General features: G+C 35.7%; 1 long non-coding RNA gene and 1 pseudogene across 1 annotated transcript in view; one reads left to right on the forward strand and one right to left on the reverse strand.

The window, feature by feature from the left end:
* Positions 1 to 19,005, forward strand: part of LOC105480995 (uncharacterized) — a 575,131-nt gene that overhangs the window by 322,830 nt on the left and 233,296 nt on the right. The window lies entirely within an intron of this gene.
* Positions 10,304 to 10,794, reverse strand: LOC105481099 (ADP-ribosylation factor-like protein 2-binding protein pseudogene; annotated as a pseudogene).

Here is a 19,005-nt window from a genome sequence, read left to right on the forward strand (position 1 = left end):
TTGACATTGAATCACTTGATAACTGTGTCTTGGGGATGGTCATCTTGTATAATAATTCACAGGGGTTCTCTGAATTTCTTGAATTTGAATATTGACCTCTCTAGTGAGGTTGGGGAACTCTTTATGGATACTATCCTAAATTATTTTTTCCATGTTGCTAGTTCTCTTTTTCCCTCTCTTTCAGGGACACTATTGAATCATAAGTTTGGTCTCTTTACATAATCCTATATTTCTTGAAGGTTTTGTTCATTCTTTTTTATTCTTTGTTCTTTATGTCAGATTGAGTTGGCCTTCGAGCTCTGAGATTCATTTCTCAGCTTGGTCTCTTCTGTTTTTAATACTTCTGATTGTGCTACAGATTTCTTGTAGTGATCTTTTCAGCTGTCTCAGACCAGTTTTTCTCTTTCTTAAAATTTCTATTTTGTTGTTCAGCTCTTCTATCATTTTATTAAGTTCCTTAGATTCATTAGAGTGGGTTTCAACTTTGTCCTGAATATGGATGATCTGTATTGCTATCTGGATTCTGAATTCTAAGTCTGTCATTTCAGCCATTTCAGTCTAGTTAAGAACTATTGCTGGAGAGCTAGTGTGGTCATTTAGAGGTAAGAAGACACTGGTTTTTTGAGTTGCCAGAGTTCTTGTGCTGCTTCTTTCTCATCTCTGTGGGATAATGTTCCTTTGAACTTTGCAGTTGGTTTGGTTTGGATTTATTTTTTATTTTTATTTTATATACTTTGATGCCCTTGAGGATTTGACTGTGGTATAAGTTGAGTTCAGATGAATGGCTTCATGCTGGATAATTTCTGGTTGTCAAACCTGAGCTTAGCACTGCTGACTGCATGCCTTCACCCTAGGCGGCAGGTATCAGGGCATTGTTTTATTCTCTGGCCCCTCAAGATTAAGAACCTGCTGTGCTGGAAGGGCTGAGTGCTCCCAGTCCACTGGCAACCAACACTCTTATGGGTGTTGCTAACAAAAGCACTTGATCAGGGTGGTGGAAGTGGGGCCAGCATGCACATGTACTCCAGTGTGGGAGTGTCTTCATGCACATGTGTGGTGATTCATGTCTGCATGCACATGTGTGGTGATGGAGCATCATCATCCATGCATGCTAGTAGCAGCAGTGCAGCAGTTTCCACACATGTGCCTATGCTCAGAGGTAGTGGCATGTTTTTTGTCTTTTCGATAATAGCTATTCTCACTATGTTGATGTGATATCTCATCATCATTTTAATTTACATTTATTTAATGATTAGTGATGTTGAGCATTTCTTTGTATACTTGGTGGCCATTTTATGTCTTATTTTGAGAAACATCTATTCATATTATTAGCCCATTTGTTAATCAGATTTTTAGATTTTTTTGCTGTTAAGCTGTTTGGTTTCCTAGTATGTTCTCAGTATTAATTCCTTGTTCTATAAATGGTCTGCAAATATTTTCTCCCATTTTGCAGGTCCTCTCTTCACTCTTCTGATTATTTCTTTTGAGGTGAAGAAACTTTTTAGCTTGATGCAATCCCATTTGTCTGTTTTTGCTTTTGTTGCCTGTGCTTTTAGTCTCATTCATATTTTCTTTGCCTAGACCCATGTCCTGAAGTGTCTCCCTTATATTTTCTTGAAGTAGTTTCATGAATCTTATATTTATGAAATATTAATCTTATATTTAAATATTTTGTAGTTTGGGTTTTATTTTTGCATATGGTGAAAGGTAGGGGTTTAGTTTCATTCTTCTGCATGGAGATAGTTTTCCCAGCACCAGTGATTTATACAACTGTCCTTTCCCCAATGTAGGTTATTGGTGCCTTTGTTAAAAGTCAGTTGTCTGTGAATACGTAGATTTATTTCTGTGTATTCTTTATTTATCTCTATTTTGTTCCATTGGTCTACATCAGTCTTTATGCCAGCACCATGGATGTTTTGATTACTATGGCTTTGAAGTATATTTTCAAGTCATGTTGTATGATTCCTTGAGCACATTTTGTTTCTTTGGCTCAGTATTGTTTTTGCTATTCATAGTTTTTTTGTGTGGCTTCACATAAGTTTCAAGATTGTTTTCTCTGTTTTCATAAATAATGCCATTGATATCTTCATAGATTTTGCATTAAATCTGTAGATTTCTTTGGGTCATATGGTCATGTTTTCAATATTAATTTTCTCAATCTGATATGGTTTGTCTCTGTGTCCCCAGACAAGTCTTATCTTGAATTGTAACCCCCACATGTCAGGGGAGGGACAAGGTCAGAGGTGACTGGATCATGGGGGCAGGTTTTATGTGCTGTTCTCATGATAGTGAGTTCTCAAGACAGCTGATGGTTTTAAAGTATGGCACTTCCTCATTCTCACACATACTCCCTCCTGCCACCTTGTGAAAAAGGTGCCTACTTTTCCTTTTGCTTCTGCCATGATTGTAAGCTTCCTGAGGCTTCCTAGCCATGGTTTCTGTTAAGCCTGCAGAATTATGAATTAATTAACCTGTTTTCCTTTATAATTACCCAGTCTTAGGTGGTATTCTTTATAGTGGTGTGAGAACAGACTAATACACAATCCATGAACATGGATGTCTTCCCGTTTTTAAGAAAAGAAAAGGAGAGAAGACCTAAATTTGCAAAACCAGAAACAATAAAGGAGACATTACAACTGATACTACAGAAATACGAAGTATCATTGGAGGCTCTTTTGGTCAAGTATCTGCCAACAAATTAGAAAAGTTAGAGGAAATAAATAAATTCTTCAACCCGTATAACCTACCATGATTAAACCAAGAAGAAACAGAAAACCTGAACAGAATAATCAGAAGCATTGAGATTGAATTAGTAGTATAAAATCTCTCCCAACAAAGAAAAGCCTCACAGAGGATCATGTCAAAGCCCTATTTCACAACCTTTTAAAGAAGAACTAACACATATTCTTCTGAAACTATTCAAAAAAATTGAAGAGGTAGTAATTTATACAAACCCATTCTACGAAGCCAACATCACCCTGATACTGAAATCAGACAAAGACCCACAAAAAAAGAAAACTACAGGCCATTAGCTCTGATGCAGTTTTGCATAGCTTTATAAATCCTTAACAAAATACTAGCAAACCAAATCCAACAGCACATCAAAAAGATTGTATACCACAATCAAGTGAGATTTATCCTAGGAAGGCAAGAATGTTTCAACATACACACATCAGTAAATATGACAAATCACATTAACAGAATGAGAAACAAAAGACTTTAATCATCTCAGTAAAAGTAGAAAAAGCATTTGACAAAATTCAGCATGCCTTCATGATAAAAACTCGACAAATGAGATATAGAAAGAATGTTCCTTAACACAGCAAGGGCCATATATGATAAACCCACAGCTACCATCATGTTGAATGAGAAAACATTAAAAGCTTTTCCTCTAAGGACGAGAACAAGGAAAAGATGTTTACTTTTACTATGGTTATTCAATATAGTAGTGGAAGTTCTAGCCACAGCAATTAAGGGAAGAGAAAGAAAGAGAGAGACGAGACCATCCTGGCTAACACGGTGAAACCCCGTCACTACTAAAAAAATACAAAAAACTAGCTGGGTGAGGTGGCGGGTGCCTGTAGTCCCAGCTACTCAGGAGGCTGAGGCAGGAGAATGGCGTAAACCAGGAGGCAGAGCTTGCAGTGAGCTGAGATCCGGTCACTGCACTCCAGCCTGGGCCACAGAGCGAGACTCCGTCTCAAAAAAAAAAAAAAAAAAAAAAAAAAAAGAGAGAGAGAGGGAGGGAGGGAGGAAGGAAGGAAGGAAGGAAGGAATGGAGGGGAGACAGAAAGAGATAGAAAGAAGAAAGAAAGAAAAGAAAAGAGAAAAATAAAGAAGAAAAGAAAAAGAAAGAAATACAGTGAATCAGAATTGGAAAGGAGAAAGTCAGAGTGTCCCTGTTTGCAGACAACATAATCTTACCTATTGAAAAACCTAAAGACTATATCAAAAACCTATTAGAAGTGATAAAATAATTTGATAAAGTTGAAAGACACAAAATCAACATACAAAAATCAGTAGTACTTCTGTACACCAACAACAAATTAGCTCTAAATGTAAGAAAGAAATTCCATTTACAATAGCTGCAAAAAATAATGAAGGACCTAGGAATAAATTTAAGCAAGCAGGTGAATACTCTTTCTTTTTTTTTTTTTTTTTTGAGACAGTGTCTCGCTCTGTCGCCCAGACTGGAGTGCAGTGACCGGATCTCAGCTCACTGCAAGCTCCGCCTCCCGGGTTTATGCCATTCTCCTGCCTCAGCCTCCCGAGTAGCTGGGACTACCGGCGCCCGCCACCTCGCCCAGCTAGCTTTTTGTATTTTTTAGTAGAGACGGGGTTTCACCGTGTTAGCCAGGATGGTCTCGATCTCCTGACCTCGTGATCCGCCCGTCTCGGCCTCCGACAATGAAATCTACAAAACATTGATGAAAGAAACAGAAAAACATTTTTGAAGAAGCAGACAATTAGCAGACATAATGCTTTTTTTCTGCAATTTCAATTAAAGTCAACTGAGTGGTAATACAGTGCCAGATAAATTTAGCCCAAATCCACAGAGAATGTGCAATATAAGAGGCTCCTTCTGCACTGAACTGGTTAGTCTTTTTTGGATTACATTGACAGGAAGTTGAACAAAACTGAAAGCTTTGATAGATAAACGACAGGAAGAGAATGGTTGTGAAAACCAACTCAAGAAAACTCCTCTCTTTGTTTCATATTCCATTTTCAATCCATTTGAAAAAAACGGTTGGCTTTACCTTCAAAACACAGGCAGAATCTAATTAGTTCCTACATGCTCCAGTGTTGCCATCCTGTCTCAAACTATATCATTTCTTCTTTGAATTTTTGTAATAGCCTCCTGATTGGCCTCTCTACTTTCACTTTTGTCCCCTTAAAGATTATACTTAACACAACAGCCAGAGAAATTTTTTAAAAATCTAACTAGATAGTGTCATCCTCTGCATAACAACTTCAATAGCTATACATCTTACTTATAGTAAGAGATAAAAATTTTAAAATGCATAGAGGTGATTTGGGGCCTCTCTTACTTTACCTCCTAGTACACTAGACCTTTCTCACTGTGCTTCCGGCACATTGGCCCCATTGCCAACCATACACTTTCCCTAGGGTCTTTGCCTTGCTGTTGCCTCTGTAGTGTAACTGACTTCCTTTCCCTTTTAAAGCCTTTTTCAAATCTCACCTTCCCAGCGGGGCCTGCTCCTGACTTTCTCCTCCTTGTTAACTCCTAATCTTCCTACTCCTTCTCTCTCTCTCTCTCTAACAGCTATGCTAAGGTATAATTGACAAAATAGTCATGTTCATTTAACATGAACAATTTGATAAGTTTTGACAAATTAATATGACTAGAAAAGTGTCATAACTATCAAGAAAATGTACATATCAACAGTACCAAAAGTTTCCCTTTATCCCCTTATAATCTTCACTCCTGCCCCATCCTGCCATTTAAACCCACCCACAGGAAACCACTGATGTTACTTTCTATTGCTAGAAGTTCTTTTTTGTCTCTTAGAATTTTAAATGAAAAGAATCATATTGTATAATTTTTTTTGGTGGGAGGTCTGGCTTCTTTTTGTCTGGATTCTTTCACTCAGTTTAACTGTTTTGAAATTTATCATACTGGCCTATATTAATAGTCCATTTTTAATTTTTACTGATGAGTTGTATTCCATTGAATGGATAGATCACTATTGTTACATTTACTTACATTTTGACAAAAACTAAAATTGTTTACCGTTTGGGACTATTACAAATAGAGCTGCTTTGAGTATTTGTGTGCAAATCTTTTTTGATGAACATACACTTTTATTTCTCTTGGGAAAATACTTAGAAGTGGGATGGAGGGAGCATAAAGTAGATCTATGTTTAACTTCTCAGGAAACTTCCCCAACACTTTTTCAAAATCAATTGTATCATTTTTTTATTCCCACTGGAAGCATATGCCAGTGTTTGAGTTTCTCCACATCCTCAAAAACGTTTTCACCATGGACAATCATTTTAATTGTAGCATCTTCAAATGTGTTTATTTGCTATCTTTGTATTTCTTTTGGTGAAGTGTTTGCCTAAATATTTTGCCATTTTTTTAACTGTATGATTTGTTTTCTATTATTTGAATTTTGAGAGTCCTTTATATGTTCTATATACAAGTACCTTATCAGGTACGTAATTTCCAAATATATTTTTCCAGTCTATGGTTTGTCTTTTTTTCCTTTAACTCTATCTTTCAAATAGAAGTTTCTATTTTGATGAACTCCAACTGACTTGTTTTCTTTTAATAAATTGAATATTTCTTGTCATATGTAATTAAATCTTTGCTTTATGCAACACACAAAGATTATCTCATTTATTTTCTTCTAGCGGTTTTATACATTTTATATTTAAAGTCATAATCCATTTTGAGTTAATTTTTATAATTGGCTTAAGGTATGGTTTAAAGTTCTTTTCGTTTATTTAACTTTAGATATGAATATCGAATTGTTTCAGCATAATTTATTGAAAGAAAAATATGTACTTTCTCCACTCAGTTGCCTTTATGTCTGTGTTAAATAACAGCTGTGTGTGTGTAAGTGTATTTCCAGACTGTATTCAGTTTGGTTGATGCATTTTTAATCTTGAAAATACTACTACATTATTTTGATTGTTGTAGATTTCTAGTAAGATCCAGAATCGGCCATTGTCATGCTTCTTTATTTCTACCATTTCTGGTTTTTTTTTTCATTGTTCTAGTTCTTTGCATTTTATGCAAAGAAATGAATTTTAGAATCAACTTTTGAGTTTCCCCAAAATAGCTGGCTGAATTTTGGTTGGAATTGTATTAACTTTATAAATGCAATTTTTACAGACTTGACATCTTAACAATATTGAGTCTTCTGAGCTATGAAAAAAATTATCTAGTTTTTGGGTCTCTTAATTTTTCTCAGCAGTGTTTCATAGTTTTTAATGTACAGTTGTTTTACATATTTGTCATATTTAACCCTAAGTATTTCATATTTTTACACTATTTAGAATATTTTGATTAATTTCAATTTATGACTGTTGCTAGTATGTAGAGATATAATTGATTTTAGTGTATTGATTTTATGTCTTGCAACCTTGCTAAACTCAACAGCTTTGTTGATGATTCCATCATAGTTCCACAAATATGATTATGTCATCTGCCTTTTAAGCCAATATTCTTCCTTTCCAACATGGCTGCTTTTAGTTTCTTTCCCTTGTCTTACTGTAATGGCTAGAAGCTCCTGTGAAACATAGAAAATCAGTTTTTGGAGTGGACATTCATATATTTTCCCTGATTTGAGAGGCAAACAAAAAAAAATTAATCTTTTATGTTTAGTATGATGTTGGCTATAGGTTTTTCTAAAATTGTATGGACTCCTGTACTTAAATTTTAATAATCTTTTCTTCTGTATTTCTCACTACTTGTTTCTCAGCAGCCACTACTCTTTGTGTTCTCAATGCCAGCAGCTCTTTTTTCCTAGCCTCCCAATTTTCTACTTCTAATGTACTATGAGTTAAGAACTAGAAGCTATAGATATGTACCATGTGCTAAGCATTGTGCTGGATGATTTTAAATCTCAGTGAGAAAGGCTCACAGGGATGACATGACAAACGCAATGTTCCATGTTGCATGTTGTGCAGGTTGTGTGCCTCTGTCGGATTGTGTTTTCATCATTTTGCAACTGAGAAAGGCTCACAGGGGTGACATGACAAATGAAAAGTTCCCTATTGCATGTTGTGCAGATATTGTTCAGCGTATATTAACAATGTTGAGAATATATAGTGCAAGATATATGGCATATACTAGATTTCCTTTCTTGAGACATTCACAAACTAATACATGAATCTGAAGACTTTGCTCTTTCCACTATGCCTCATTGCCTCCAAGGTTTGTTAGGAAAACTAGATCACCATACTTATTAGAATGATGTAAAATGATGTGATCCAAAAAGTGCTGAGTGAGGGCTTGAGTATTGCTTCATTGAGAAAGATATATAAATTTTGGTACTTGGATTCTTTTTGACCAGCTTCACTGCTTTGTTATTTCCTCACTTTTATCTTAGTTCTCATTTACATTTCAAATGAGAAAATATATCTGATCCCAATTTTGGAATAAGTAGGTTGTTGCTATGCTTGCTTTTTCATTCTGTTTCCAAAAGAATTATTTATAGAATTATAATAGAAGAAGAAGAAATACATCCTTAGGGCAAATATCATCAAAAGGATGGGGATGACTCACTCAGCTTTGACACAGCTAGATTATTCTCTATGCTTATCTCTCATTTTTATAGTGTTATTGTTGTTCTTACAATTTTAGAAATAGACTAAAACTGCAGCCATCTAGCAATTTCTGTCAACTACATCTAGAAGCTGAACTCTTTTATCTCTCTTCTCTTTAAATTCTTTGCACTTTGTTTTTTTTTTTTTTTTTCATTTGAGTAGCTGGATGATGGAATGAGTTTTCTGTTTAAATGAAATTATAAGGTCTTGGAGGAAGTGATTGTGTTTTTTAACTATGGTTTAATTTAAGATCCTGCAGCTGCTACTCAGCAAATAAGATATGTGTATGTTCTAATAATCAACCAATATAATGTTCTGCTATCAGGGTGATGCCAAGTTGATTATGAATATTTGCATAGCAAATTCTAACCATTATTTAAATTATATGCTTCATCTGCAGAAGCTACTGCAAAGGTCTGTTGGACTGCAAGTTTTCCGTTATTCTCTCTGTCCAACTCTGCTCTTTCTCCTGGTTCCTCACTGTCAGACATGAAGTCATAATTCACCTAACAACCAGAGCTAAAATTTATCCAAGATTCTTGACCGCCTCTTACCTTTGATTCCTTATGAATTGGTCTCTAATTACTAGAAGTATTTTTAAACTATTATTTTATATTTCTTGAAAAACACCTCAAATTTTATGGATGGTGTAAAACTAGTTAATAAGTGACATATCAGGACAGAAAAACACATAATTTGTAATCATCCTTTAAAACCAGAATAGCTAAGTGAAAGTCAGTACAGATTCTCATTTTACTTAAAAAATCAAAGGTACACATTGGGAGTTGAACTACTATGTTTTTTTCTTCTTTCTAGAGATATGACATACATGTTTCCTGGTAAGTAATAGTCTACCATACATTGCACTAAACCAAAGCAGACAGAGAACTTAGTAAAGCTGTTTACTACATCCTACCCAGGCTGAGCTAAATCAGCAGAATATCATCTCAGTAAAAGAGATTTTGACAGGAAGAAGAAATTGCAGAGTCACTATCTACTACGTAGAACCTAACTGGTTTATACAGAAAGAATTTTCAGCAAGTATGCACAAACACATTTAACATGCTTTAAGAACAGCATACCTTTTAGTACATTTCTAGCACAAAACATATATTCATTGGTGTCCAGTAAAATAGAAATGAATGCCAACAAAAAAAGTATTTTTGACTTCATAGCACTAAGAACTAAAAACATCACACAGCATATATTACTTTCATCTCCATGTGGGTAATCATGGAAGTTCCAACATCATATCCTCTAGGTTAGCCTGAGTATTCATCTATAAGAATATTTTTTCAAAAAGAATGCTTGAAAGAGACTTCTAGGTATAGTGGGGCTCATCAGGACTAGAAGACAGTGACACAAAGACTGCAAATGGAGTTGATTTTCACTTGTGGCTTTAAGGTAAAGTATGTCTATTTTCATTGATTTCTACAGCCAAGATAACCTGTGATCACAGGAGATTCAGAAATCTCAAGACAGACAGCTGGCTTGAGTAATACCCTAAATAAATATCAAAAACCCTATTGAGGCTTAAGGACAGAAACTCTGATTCATATTAAAAAGAGCTGTGAGTATACAAAAATATTTATGCAAAGCCTGCTGAAACAAAGAGGATTTGTGATGGTGGGTTATTCCACACTGTTAACATACCGACATGTATGCTGGCGGAAGAGTTCCTCTAGGTAGAATCCTTGACATGGGCTTGCTCCAGAAAAGTCTGACTCAGAAGCACATGAGAGAGGTATCTACTTGGGGAGGGCAGGCATACTAGGGTTACTAAGCACCAAGGTTAATGAATACTTGAAGGTGTTTCAAGAGAAATGGGTCCAGAAGGGTTAAGTCATATTGGTTTTGACCTATCAATACTTAACATGAACAAACTATTGTAGAACAGAGTCAGTCTTTTCAAGATGTATTCTTTTGTCATCACTAGCTGAGACTATTGTCCTATGTGTCAGTGACATCCAGAATGATCCTATTCATTGGTTGGAGGTAGGACCTAGTGCTATAGATTGTTCTAGGAAGCTGGCCTCAAGGATAATTTGCACAAGTCACCACTAAACCACCATGTACGTCTTGTCTCCAGCCCTCTTTTGCTGTTCTGTATTCTACAAACATTTCTTTAAAAGCTAGAAAATCTGTAAATGGGAGTAACATGTTGAATATGTCACCAGCCACTTCATCTTCACTTTGCTGTAACATTGTTGTAAAAGCTGCCATGTTAAATCGAGGAATCTGCTCCAGAAGCTGTCTTTCAATATACTTTTCCACCAAATAAATATATTCGCTAAAAACAGGCACACAATTGAGTTTATTCTCTTCCCTGTCTTCAAACTCCTGGTAGCACTTGTCCATGAAATTTCTCTATAATAACTGGAACTCATCATCTACGATAATGTACTCTGAATATGCAACCACACAGCACCAAGCTGTGCATCAGTCAGAGGAGAAGGAATGTATGAAGCTCTCTTCTTCTAAGGCATTAATTGTGACCATCGCCCCTACACCCATGCAAGCAGGCTAGTGGCCTAATGTGCATGGAGGCACGTTGTTCAGCCGGGAAGGAGGCCTTACCAACCAACCCTCCACTCTGCCGCAGCAGGCCCAGACATCAGTTATGGACTGTGAACTATTTTTTAAATATGTTTTCAGGGTATCTTCTATAACCACAGTATAATGAAATTATTTTCTAATATCTCTAGGATGAATACCCATCCCATCCCAATCATCCAGATTGAGCTTCCTAAAAACCAAATCCATCAGGTTGTTTTAAACAGCTATTCAATTATTTTCCATGACCTGTTTTTATGAAAATAAAAACATTTCTTGGTTTTCTTAAGTATCCCTCTAAATTTTATGATCATACTTTCTAGCTTGATTTCAGCTGGTAACCAATTCACTCTTTGGACACCACTACAATCACATCAACTCTAAATCACCTATTTACCTTTTATATGCTGCCTGGAAACATCTATATTTTCCTTCACCATTCACTAATTCAAATGTTATATGACTTGTGAAGCTCATATTACTTAACTCACCCTTCCCAGTAACTACTCAAGACTGGTTACTTGAATAATGTGTTTTGGAATCTAAAAAATTCAAATCAGTCCAAGGTTAGTTATATATTTTTGAGCAAAACATTTGTCTCTCTGAAACTCGCTCCCTCTTACTGTAAAAAATTGAGTGTGATTATGAATGTTAGAATCTTCTTGCTCAAGGTGTTCCCAAATAGAATCAGAATTGGCATTACCTGGGAACATGTTAGAAATGAGAAATCTCAGGCCTTACTCAAAACGTTTTAATCAGAGTGTGCATTTTAACATAATCTCCAGGTTACTTGTATGGATATTCATTAAAATCAGAGAAGTACTGACACATGGTCACTGCATCTAGCATTGTCCTCGTCAACTGGAGTATACATTCAGCAAATATTTATTTTTCTTCCCATTAAGCTGTTCATCTGTAATACTTTGAATATTATATTCATTTGTCGCAATTATTTTCTTATTTGTATAACACATCTATTTAGATTGTCAAGTCCTCAGTGACAGACACCTTTGTATCCCAAACATTTGGCCTTATGCTGATACATAGTAAATGCTCAATAAATGTTTACCAACAAGGTGATCAACTCATGTGCAACATTTTAAAGTGTATAATAAAGGCAAAATGGTGTTTGTAAACACTGAAATTCTAAATACCACATTAAAAAAAATCCACATTGATTTCAGTGGTCACGTGAAGCTTTCAGATGGTGTATATGAGTTCACTTGTTGATCATCACTTTAGAAATTACTCATCTCTGGAGATAAATTACATTTCATTCATTAGTGTGTTTATGAGTCTCACAATCTAATGCAGTGGCTTTTAACTTTCACTTTTAATTAGTTAATTAATTATATTTCCCTGCATTGAACAAAGAAAATGCTACAAAAGATTAAAAATAGAAATGAAAATAAGGGGCGAAATTCTTGTCATATATATTAGAAGGTTACTGTAATTTTGGAGATTTTACATGTAGATCAAGAGGGACCTCAGCAACTCAGGGTGGCCTAATAAGGACTGGAATATAAACTCCCTGAAGGCAATAAGATATCATAATGTGAGATATTCAAGGGCCCCTGTGACCTCAAGATGAGAACCTTGGGAGAATTTCAGATAAGTATTATTCCCAAGAACAATGGCTAGCATGTCAAATTGAAGTTGTTAAAAAACATTTATTAAATGGATGAATCATGGATTCATAAATCCATGAATCCATGATTCATAAGGAATCATAAAGAAATTGAGCAGGAAGCATTACTGCAGAAGAGTTTCACAATGAGTAAAGAATATTCAAAGTTGGAAAATTAGATTAAAGATTATTTTTAAATGTTTTGGAGTTATCTCAAATGTGCTTGCAGACAATTTTCTCAGTTACCACACAACACTCAATAATTTCTGTTGCCACTTTACTTAGTTCTATTCCTGTGAAAGAGAACTGACCCTTTTATGGGTACAACTAGTCTTTTCTTCCGTGCAGTGCCACCTCTATCACACATTGGAGTTGCTTGGACTGGCAAGCATTATTCCAAGAGTTGTCTTAGATCCCTAAACTAACCGAGTCACTGGGTACAAAAGTGATTACTTGAGGTTTTGTTGTTGTGGTTGTTTTTCTTTTTCTTTTTTCCCTAGCAATTGCCCCTGCCTCTACTAGACACTGCTTATTATCTTTCTTTAAGCACCAAAGCCTTTTGCACTGGATTCAAGAGGATCTGTATCAGTTAAAGTCCTGGCAAGAAATAAATTACATACTTAAATTGCATAATTTAAATAAAGTTAAATAAAAGGGATAATTTACAAAGGTCAGGACAGGGAGCAAAGTCAAGAGAGTAAGAGTGGGATTGGGGAGCACATAGATAATATTTAATATAGGTGTCAGACTGTAGGTGACACTATGTATGATGAGGGGGGAGGAAAATGTTTTTCCCATATTATGGCATTCTTTTATCAGAGTTTCTCAACTATGGTACAATGTCTCCAGATATTGCTAAATGTCCTCAGAGGAACTAAATCATGCCTGGTTGAGAACCATTGTATTGGATGAAAGAACAGCACAGTTGAACATACTCTGATTAATTTGTTAAAAATTAATTGCTAGTAATCTCACCCCTTATTTCAGTCAGTTTATGTCCTGGAGGGAGCATGGCATGAAAGTTATTGATAGATCATTATTTGCTCTATTTTCATACATATGCCCCCTCATTGTTCAGTCTCTTTCCTATGATACTAATACATTTTTACATGTTTTTTTTTTTCATGAAAAATGGCCTTTAAGCCTAATCTAATTCATTTAATGCTTAACCAAAATAGTAATCTATTGAAACACTGGAGGAAGAACTGGGCTTATTGCCCTTATTGAGTGATAGTACTTTCTGAAGTTATTTGTAAACTCTGTTAAATTTTTACCTTACACATCTGTCCCCTACATAAGATATGAATCCATGTTTTTGATGTTGATGTCCCAGTGTACCGTGAAATGCTTAACGTATGACTTCCTTGATTTCAAATTATGCTGGCTTCTAATAAAAATCCATTACAACTATTCTCCTCCAATAACTGAAGAGTTCACATGGCATTGACGGGTGCATGGTTTGGATTTTCATTGATAAATATTTCCAGAAAACTCTTTAGTTCCATATACAAATAGGCTTGTACACCACTTGAAATATACCAGTTCAAATATATGGTTAAACTCTAGCAGAGGACATAATTCAGACTCACAATATATTCCCTACCTATATAGCTATCTTAGGTATATTTATAGTATACATAATCATATATTCCTTGATAAGAAAAGGAAAAATTTTGCCCTTGATAGTTCCAGCAAAGAAATCAGTCCCACTAATGACTGACTTTCCTACAACACAGAAGTGGAGACATTTGCCCAAACTCATACTCTAGTGCAGCATCCTGATTTTGGATATTGGTATTGTATATATTTGACTTTATAATACATAAAGTATTTCTTTTGTGAGTTTCTATGTTATAACTCCCAGTGTCCTGACTCCCTCAAAGAGATATTTTTGAAGTTCTAGCCATGTTAAAAAGAATCAATGATATTGTGAACATCTGCCACTGTATACTGAATTACCAGGTGAAATATTGACCCTAATATTAACTTTCATGGTTTGTTTCTTTATATACAATAATATATGTTGTAAGGCTCTTTCCAGATACTAATTTTATAATTATAATTATCACCATTATTATTAATAAGCTAAAGGGATAATCACATGATAATGAGATGTCCTGTCAGTACCAACTAAATCAGTTATTTGTTATCATCGAACCTTAGACTTGTCACAGTACAGGTAGAATAATGTCTTAAATGTTTCAGAAAAATTCCCAGTGAAGTTGAATTCTCTAGACTCAAAAGATTAAGCTTGTTCTGAACCTGAATGTGTTAAGCTGTATGGATTTCTAATGGTAATGCAAACACAGTTTTACCAGAGATTGGCACAAAATCCTCTTTTAGATATTCAAATCTTTTAAATTGTATTTCTACTTATGTTTGCTATCTCTTCAGGAAATATGAGCCTGTTTTAATTTTGCCATCCAGGTAGTTGATAGTGTGGAAATGACCTTCCCAGTACACAAAGCTAGTCAGAAACAAAACTTGAATATAAATCTCATAAATCTGAGAATTGTGTGCTTTACAGAATAACAAGAGTGAAATGGATAAACTCAAGACAACATACCCAAATCACTCATTAATGCAAGATTAGGGGGAAAAAACCAGTTCATTGCTCATTTAAAAAATGCTTTTGGTAGGATGTGTTTATGTACAATTTGCTCCAAGATATTAAGAATTAGGGCATTGCCTCAAAGGCTTATGAGAGCATTGAAACTTTAAAAATGTAAGAAACTGTCATAAGAATGTCCATAGGTTTTTTAAATAGAATAAAGTCATCTTTGGCTGATTTTTGAATATCATGCAGATCCTTAATTCTACATGTGGTAACTCTCATTGAAATATGCATTGACACATTTTGACCCTTAAGACCGTTAAGTTTTATCCACTTTTATCTCCATTTGTACTATGACAGATTATAAAATATTCCTAATTTCACGGAATAGTTCACTAAAAACTATTTGGAAACGGAATTATCTAATGAAACATTTCATCCTAAAAAGTAGCAAACTTTTTTTTTTTTTTTTTTTTTTTTTTTCATATGGAGTCTTGCTCTGTCACTCAGGCTGGAGTGCAGTGGTGCAATCTTGGCTCACTGCAACCTCTGCCTCCCGGGATTAAGTGATTCTCCTGCCTCAGCCTCCCAAGTAGCTGAAACTACGGGTGTATACCACTGCACCCAGCTAATATTTGTATTTTTAGTAGAGATACAGTTTCACCATGCTGACCAGGCTGGTCTGAAACTCCTGACCTCATTACCCTCCTGCCTCAGCCTCTCAAAATGCTGGGATTATGGGTGTGAGCTACAGCGCCCGACCAACTTTTTTTGTTGCTGTTTAAACAGTCAAACAACACTGCTTTTCAATATTTTAAAAATAGTGAGACAACACTGTTTTTTGGTATCAAGACACTCATGTACTAGTTTTAGCACTATCAATAGACACTTCTTAGAACTCTCAAAAACTATGTAGTTCATTGTGCCTCCTTTTCTTTTTCTTTTTTCTTTTTTTTTTTTTTAAATTATCCTTTCAAGTTCTTGGGTACGTGTGCACAATGTACAGGTTTGATACATAGGTATACATGTGCCACGTTGGTTTGCTGCACCCATCAACTCATTTACATTAGGAATTTCTCCTAATGCTATCCCTCCCTCAGCCCCCACCCCCCAACAGGCCCCGGTGTGTGATGTTCCCCGCCCTGTGTCCAAGGGATCTCATTGTTCAATTCCCACCTATGAGTGAAAACATGCAGTGTTTGGGTTTCTGTCCTTGTGATAGGTTGCTGAGAATGATGGTTTCCAGCTTCATCCATGTCCCTGCAAAGGACATGAACTCATTAATTTTTATGGCAGCATAGTATTCCATGGTGTATATGTGCCACATTTTCTTAATCCAGTCTATCATTGATAGACATTTGGGTTGCTTCCAAGTCTTTGCTATTGTGAATAGTGCCACAATAAACATACGTGTGCATGTGTCTTTATAGTAGCATAATTTATATTCCTTTGGGTATATATCCGTAATGGGATGGCTGGGTCAAATGGTAATTCTAGTTCTAGATCTTTGAGGAATCGCCACACTGTCTTCCACAGTGGTTGAACTAATTCACATTCCAACCAACAGTATAAAAGCTTTTCTATTTCTCCACATTCTCTCCAGCATCTGTTGTTTCCTGACTTTTTAATGATTGCCATTCTAACTGGTGTGAGATGGTATCTCATTGTGGTTTTGATTTGCATTTCTCTGATGACCAGTGATGATGACCATTTTTTCATGTGTCTGTTGGCTGCATAGATGTCTTCTGTTCATGTACTTTGCCCACTTTTTGATGGGGTTGCTGTTTTTTTATTGTAAATTTGTATGAGTTCTTTGTAGATTCAGGATATTAGCCCTTTGTCAGATGGGTAAATTGCAAAAATTTTCTCCCATTCTGTATGTTGCCTGTTCACTCTAATGGCGGTTTCTTTTGCTGTGCAGAAGCTTTTTAGTTTAATTAGATCCCATTTGTCTATTTTGGCTTTTGTTGCCATTGTTTTTGGTGTTTTAGTTATGAAGTCCTTGCTCATGCCTATGTCCTGAGTGGTATTGTCTAGGTTTTCTTCAAGGGTTTTTATGGTTTTAGGTCTAACATTTAAGTCTTTAATCCATCTTGAATTAATTTTTGTGTAAGGTGCAAGGAAGGGATCCAGTTTCTGCTTTCTACATATGGCTAGCCAGTTTTCCCAGCACCATTTATTAAATAGGGAATCCTTTCCCCATTTTTTGATTTTGTCAGGTTTGTCAAATATCAGATGGTTGTAAATGTGTGGTGTTATTTGTGAGGCCTCTGTTCTATTCCACTGGTCTATGTATCTGTTTTGGTACCAGTACCATGCTGTTTTGGTTACTATAGCCTTGTAGTATAGTTTGAAGTCAGGTAGCGTGATGCCTCCAGCTTTGTTCTTTCTGCTTAGGATTGTCTTGGCAATACGGGCTCTTTTTGGGTTCCAGATGAACTTTAAATTAGTTTTTTCCAATTCTGTGAAGAAAGTCATTGGTAGCTTAATGGGAATGACATTGAATCTATAAATTACCTTGGGCAGTATGGCCATTTTCATGACATTGATTCTTCCTATCCATGAGTATGGAATGTTCTTCCATTTGTTTCAGTCCTCTTTTATTTCATTGAGCAGTGGTTTGTAGTTCTCCTTGAGGGGTCCTTCACACCCCTTGTAAGTTGCATTCCTAGGTATTTTATTCTCTTTGAAACAATTGTGAATGGGAGTTCACTCATGGTTTGGCTCTCTGTTTGTCTGTTACTGGTGTATAAGAATGCTTGTGATTTTTGCACATTGATTTTGTATCCTGAGACTTTGCTGAAGTTGCTTATCAGTTTAAGAAGATTTGGGGCATGAGATGATAGGGTTTTCTAAATATACAGTCATGTCATCTGCACACAGGGACAATTTGGACTTCCTCTTTTCCTAATTGAATACCCTTTATTTCTTTCTCTTGCCTGACTGTCCTGGCCAGAACTTCCAACACTATGTTGAATAGGAGTGGTGAGAGAGGGCATCCCTGTCTTGTGCCAGTTTTCAAAGGGAATGCTTCCAGTTTTTTCCCATTCAGTATGATATTGGCTGTGGGTTTGTCATAAATAGCTCTTATTATTTTGAGATATGTTCCATCAACACTGAATTTATTGAGCGTTTTTAGCATGAAGGGCTGTTGAATTTTGTCAAAGGCTTTTTCTGCATTTATTGAGATAATCATGTGTTTTTTTTTCGTTGATTCTGTTTATATGATGGATTACGTTTATTGATTTGCATATATTGAACCAGCCTTGCATCCCAGGGATGAAGCCGACTTGATCATGGTGGATAGCTTTTTGATGTGCTGCTGGATTCGGTTTGCCAGTATTTTATTGAGGATTTTTGCATCGATGTTCATCAGGGATATTGGTCTAAAATCCTCTTTGTTTTGTTGTGTCTCTGCCAGCCTTTAATATCAGGATGATGTTGGCCTCATAAAATGACTTAGGGAGTATTCCCTCTTTTTCTATTGATCGGAAGAGTTTCAGAAGGAATGGTACCAGCTCCTCTTTGTACCTCTGGTAGATTCTGGCTGTGAATCTGTGGTCCTGGACTTTTTTTTAGTTGGTAGGCTATTAATTATTGCCTCAATTTCAGAGGCAATAATTGTTTGCGCTTGCTTCTCTAGTTCTTTTAATTGTGATGTTAAGGTGTTGATTTTAGATCTTTCCTGCTTTCTCTTGTGGGCATTTAGTGCTATAAATTTCCCTCTACACAGTGCTTTAAATGTGCCCCAGAGATTCTGGTACATTGTGTCTTTGTTCTCATTGGTTTCAAAGAACGTCTTTATTTCTGCCTTCATTTCATTATTTACCCAGTAGTCGTTCAGTAGCAAGTTGTTCAGTTTCCATGTAGTTGTGCGATTTTGAGTGAGTTTCTTAATCCTGAGTTCTAATTTGATTGCACTGTGGTCTGAGAGACAGTTTGTTGTGATTTCCAACATTCTTTTGCATTTGCTGAG

This window comes from Macaca nemestrina, chromosome 14 (assembly GCF_043159975.1).
Source record: "Macaca nemestrina isolate mMacNem1 chromosome 14, mMacNem.hap1, whole genome shotgun sequence".
In the NCBI taxonomy this organism is placed as follows: domain Eukaryota; kingdom Metazoa; phylum Chordata; class Mammalia; order Primates; family Cercopithecidae; genus Macaca; species Macaca nemestrina.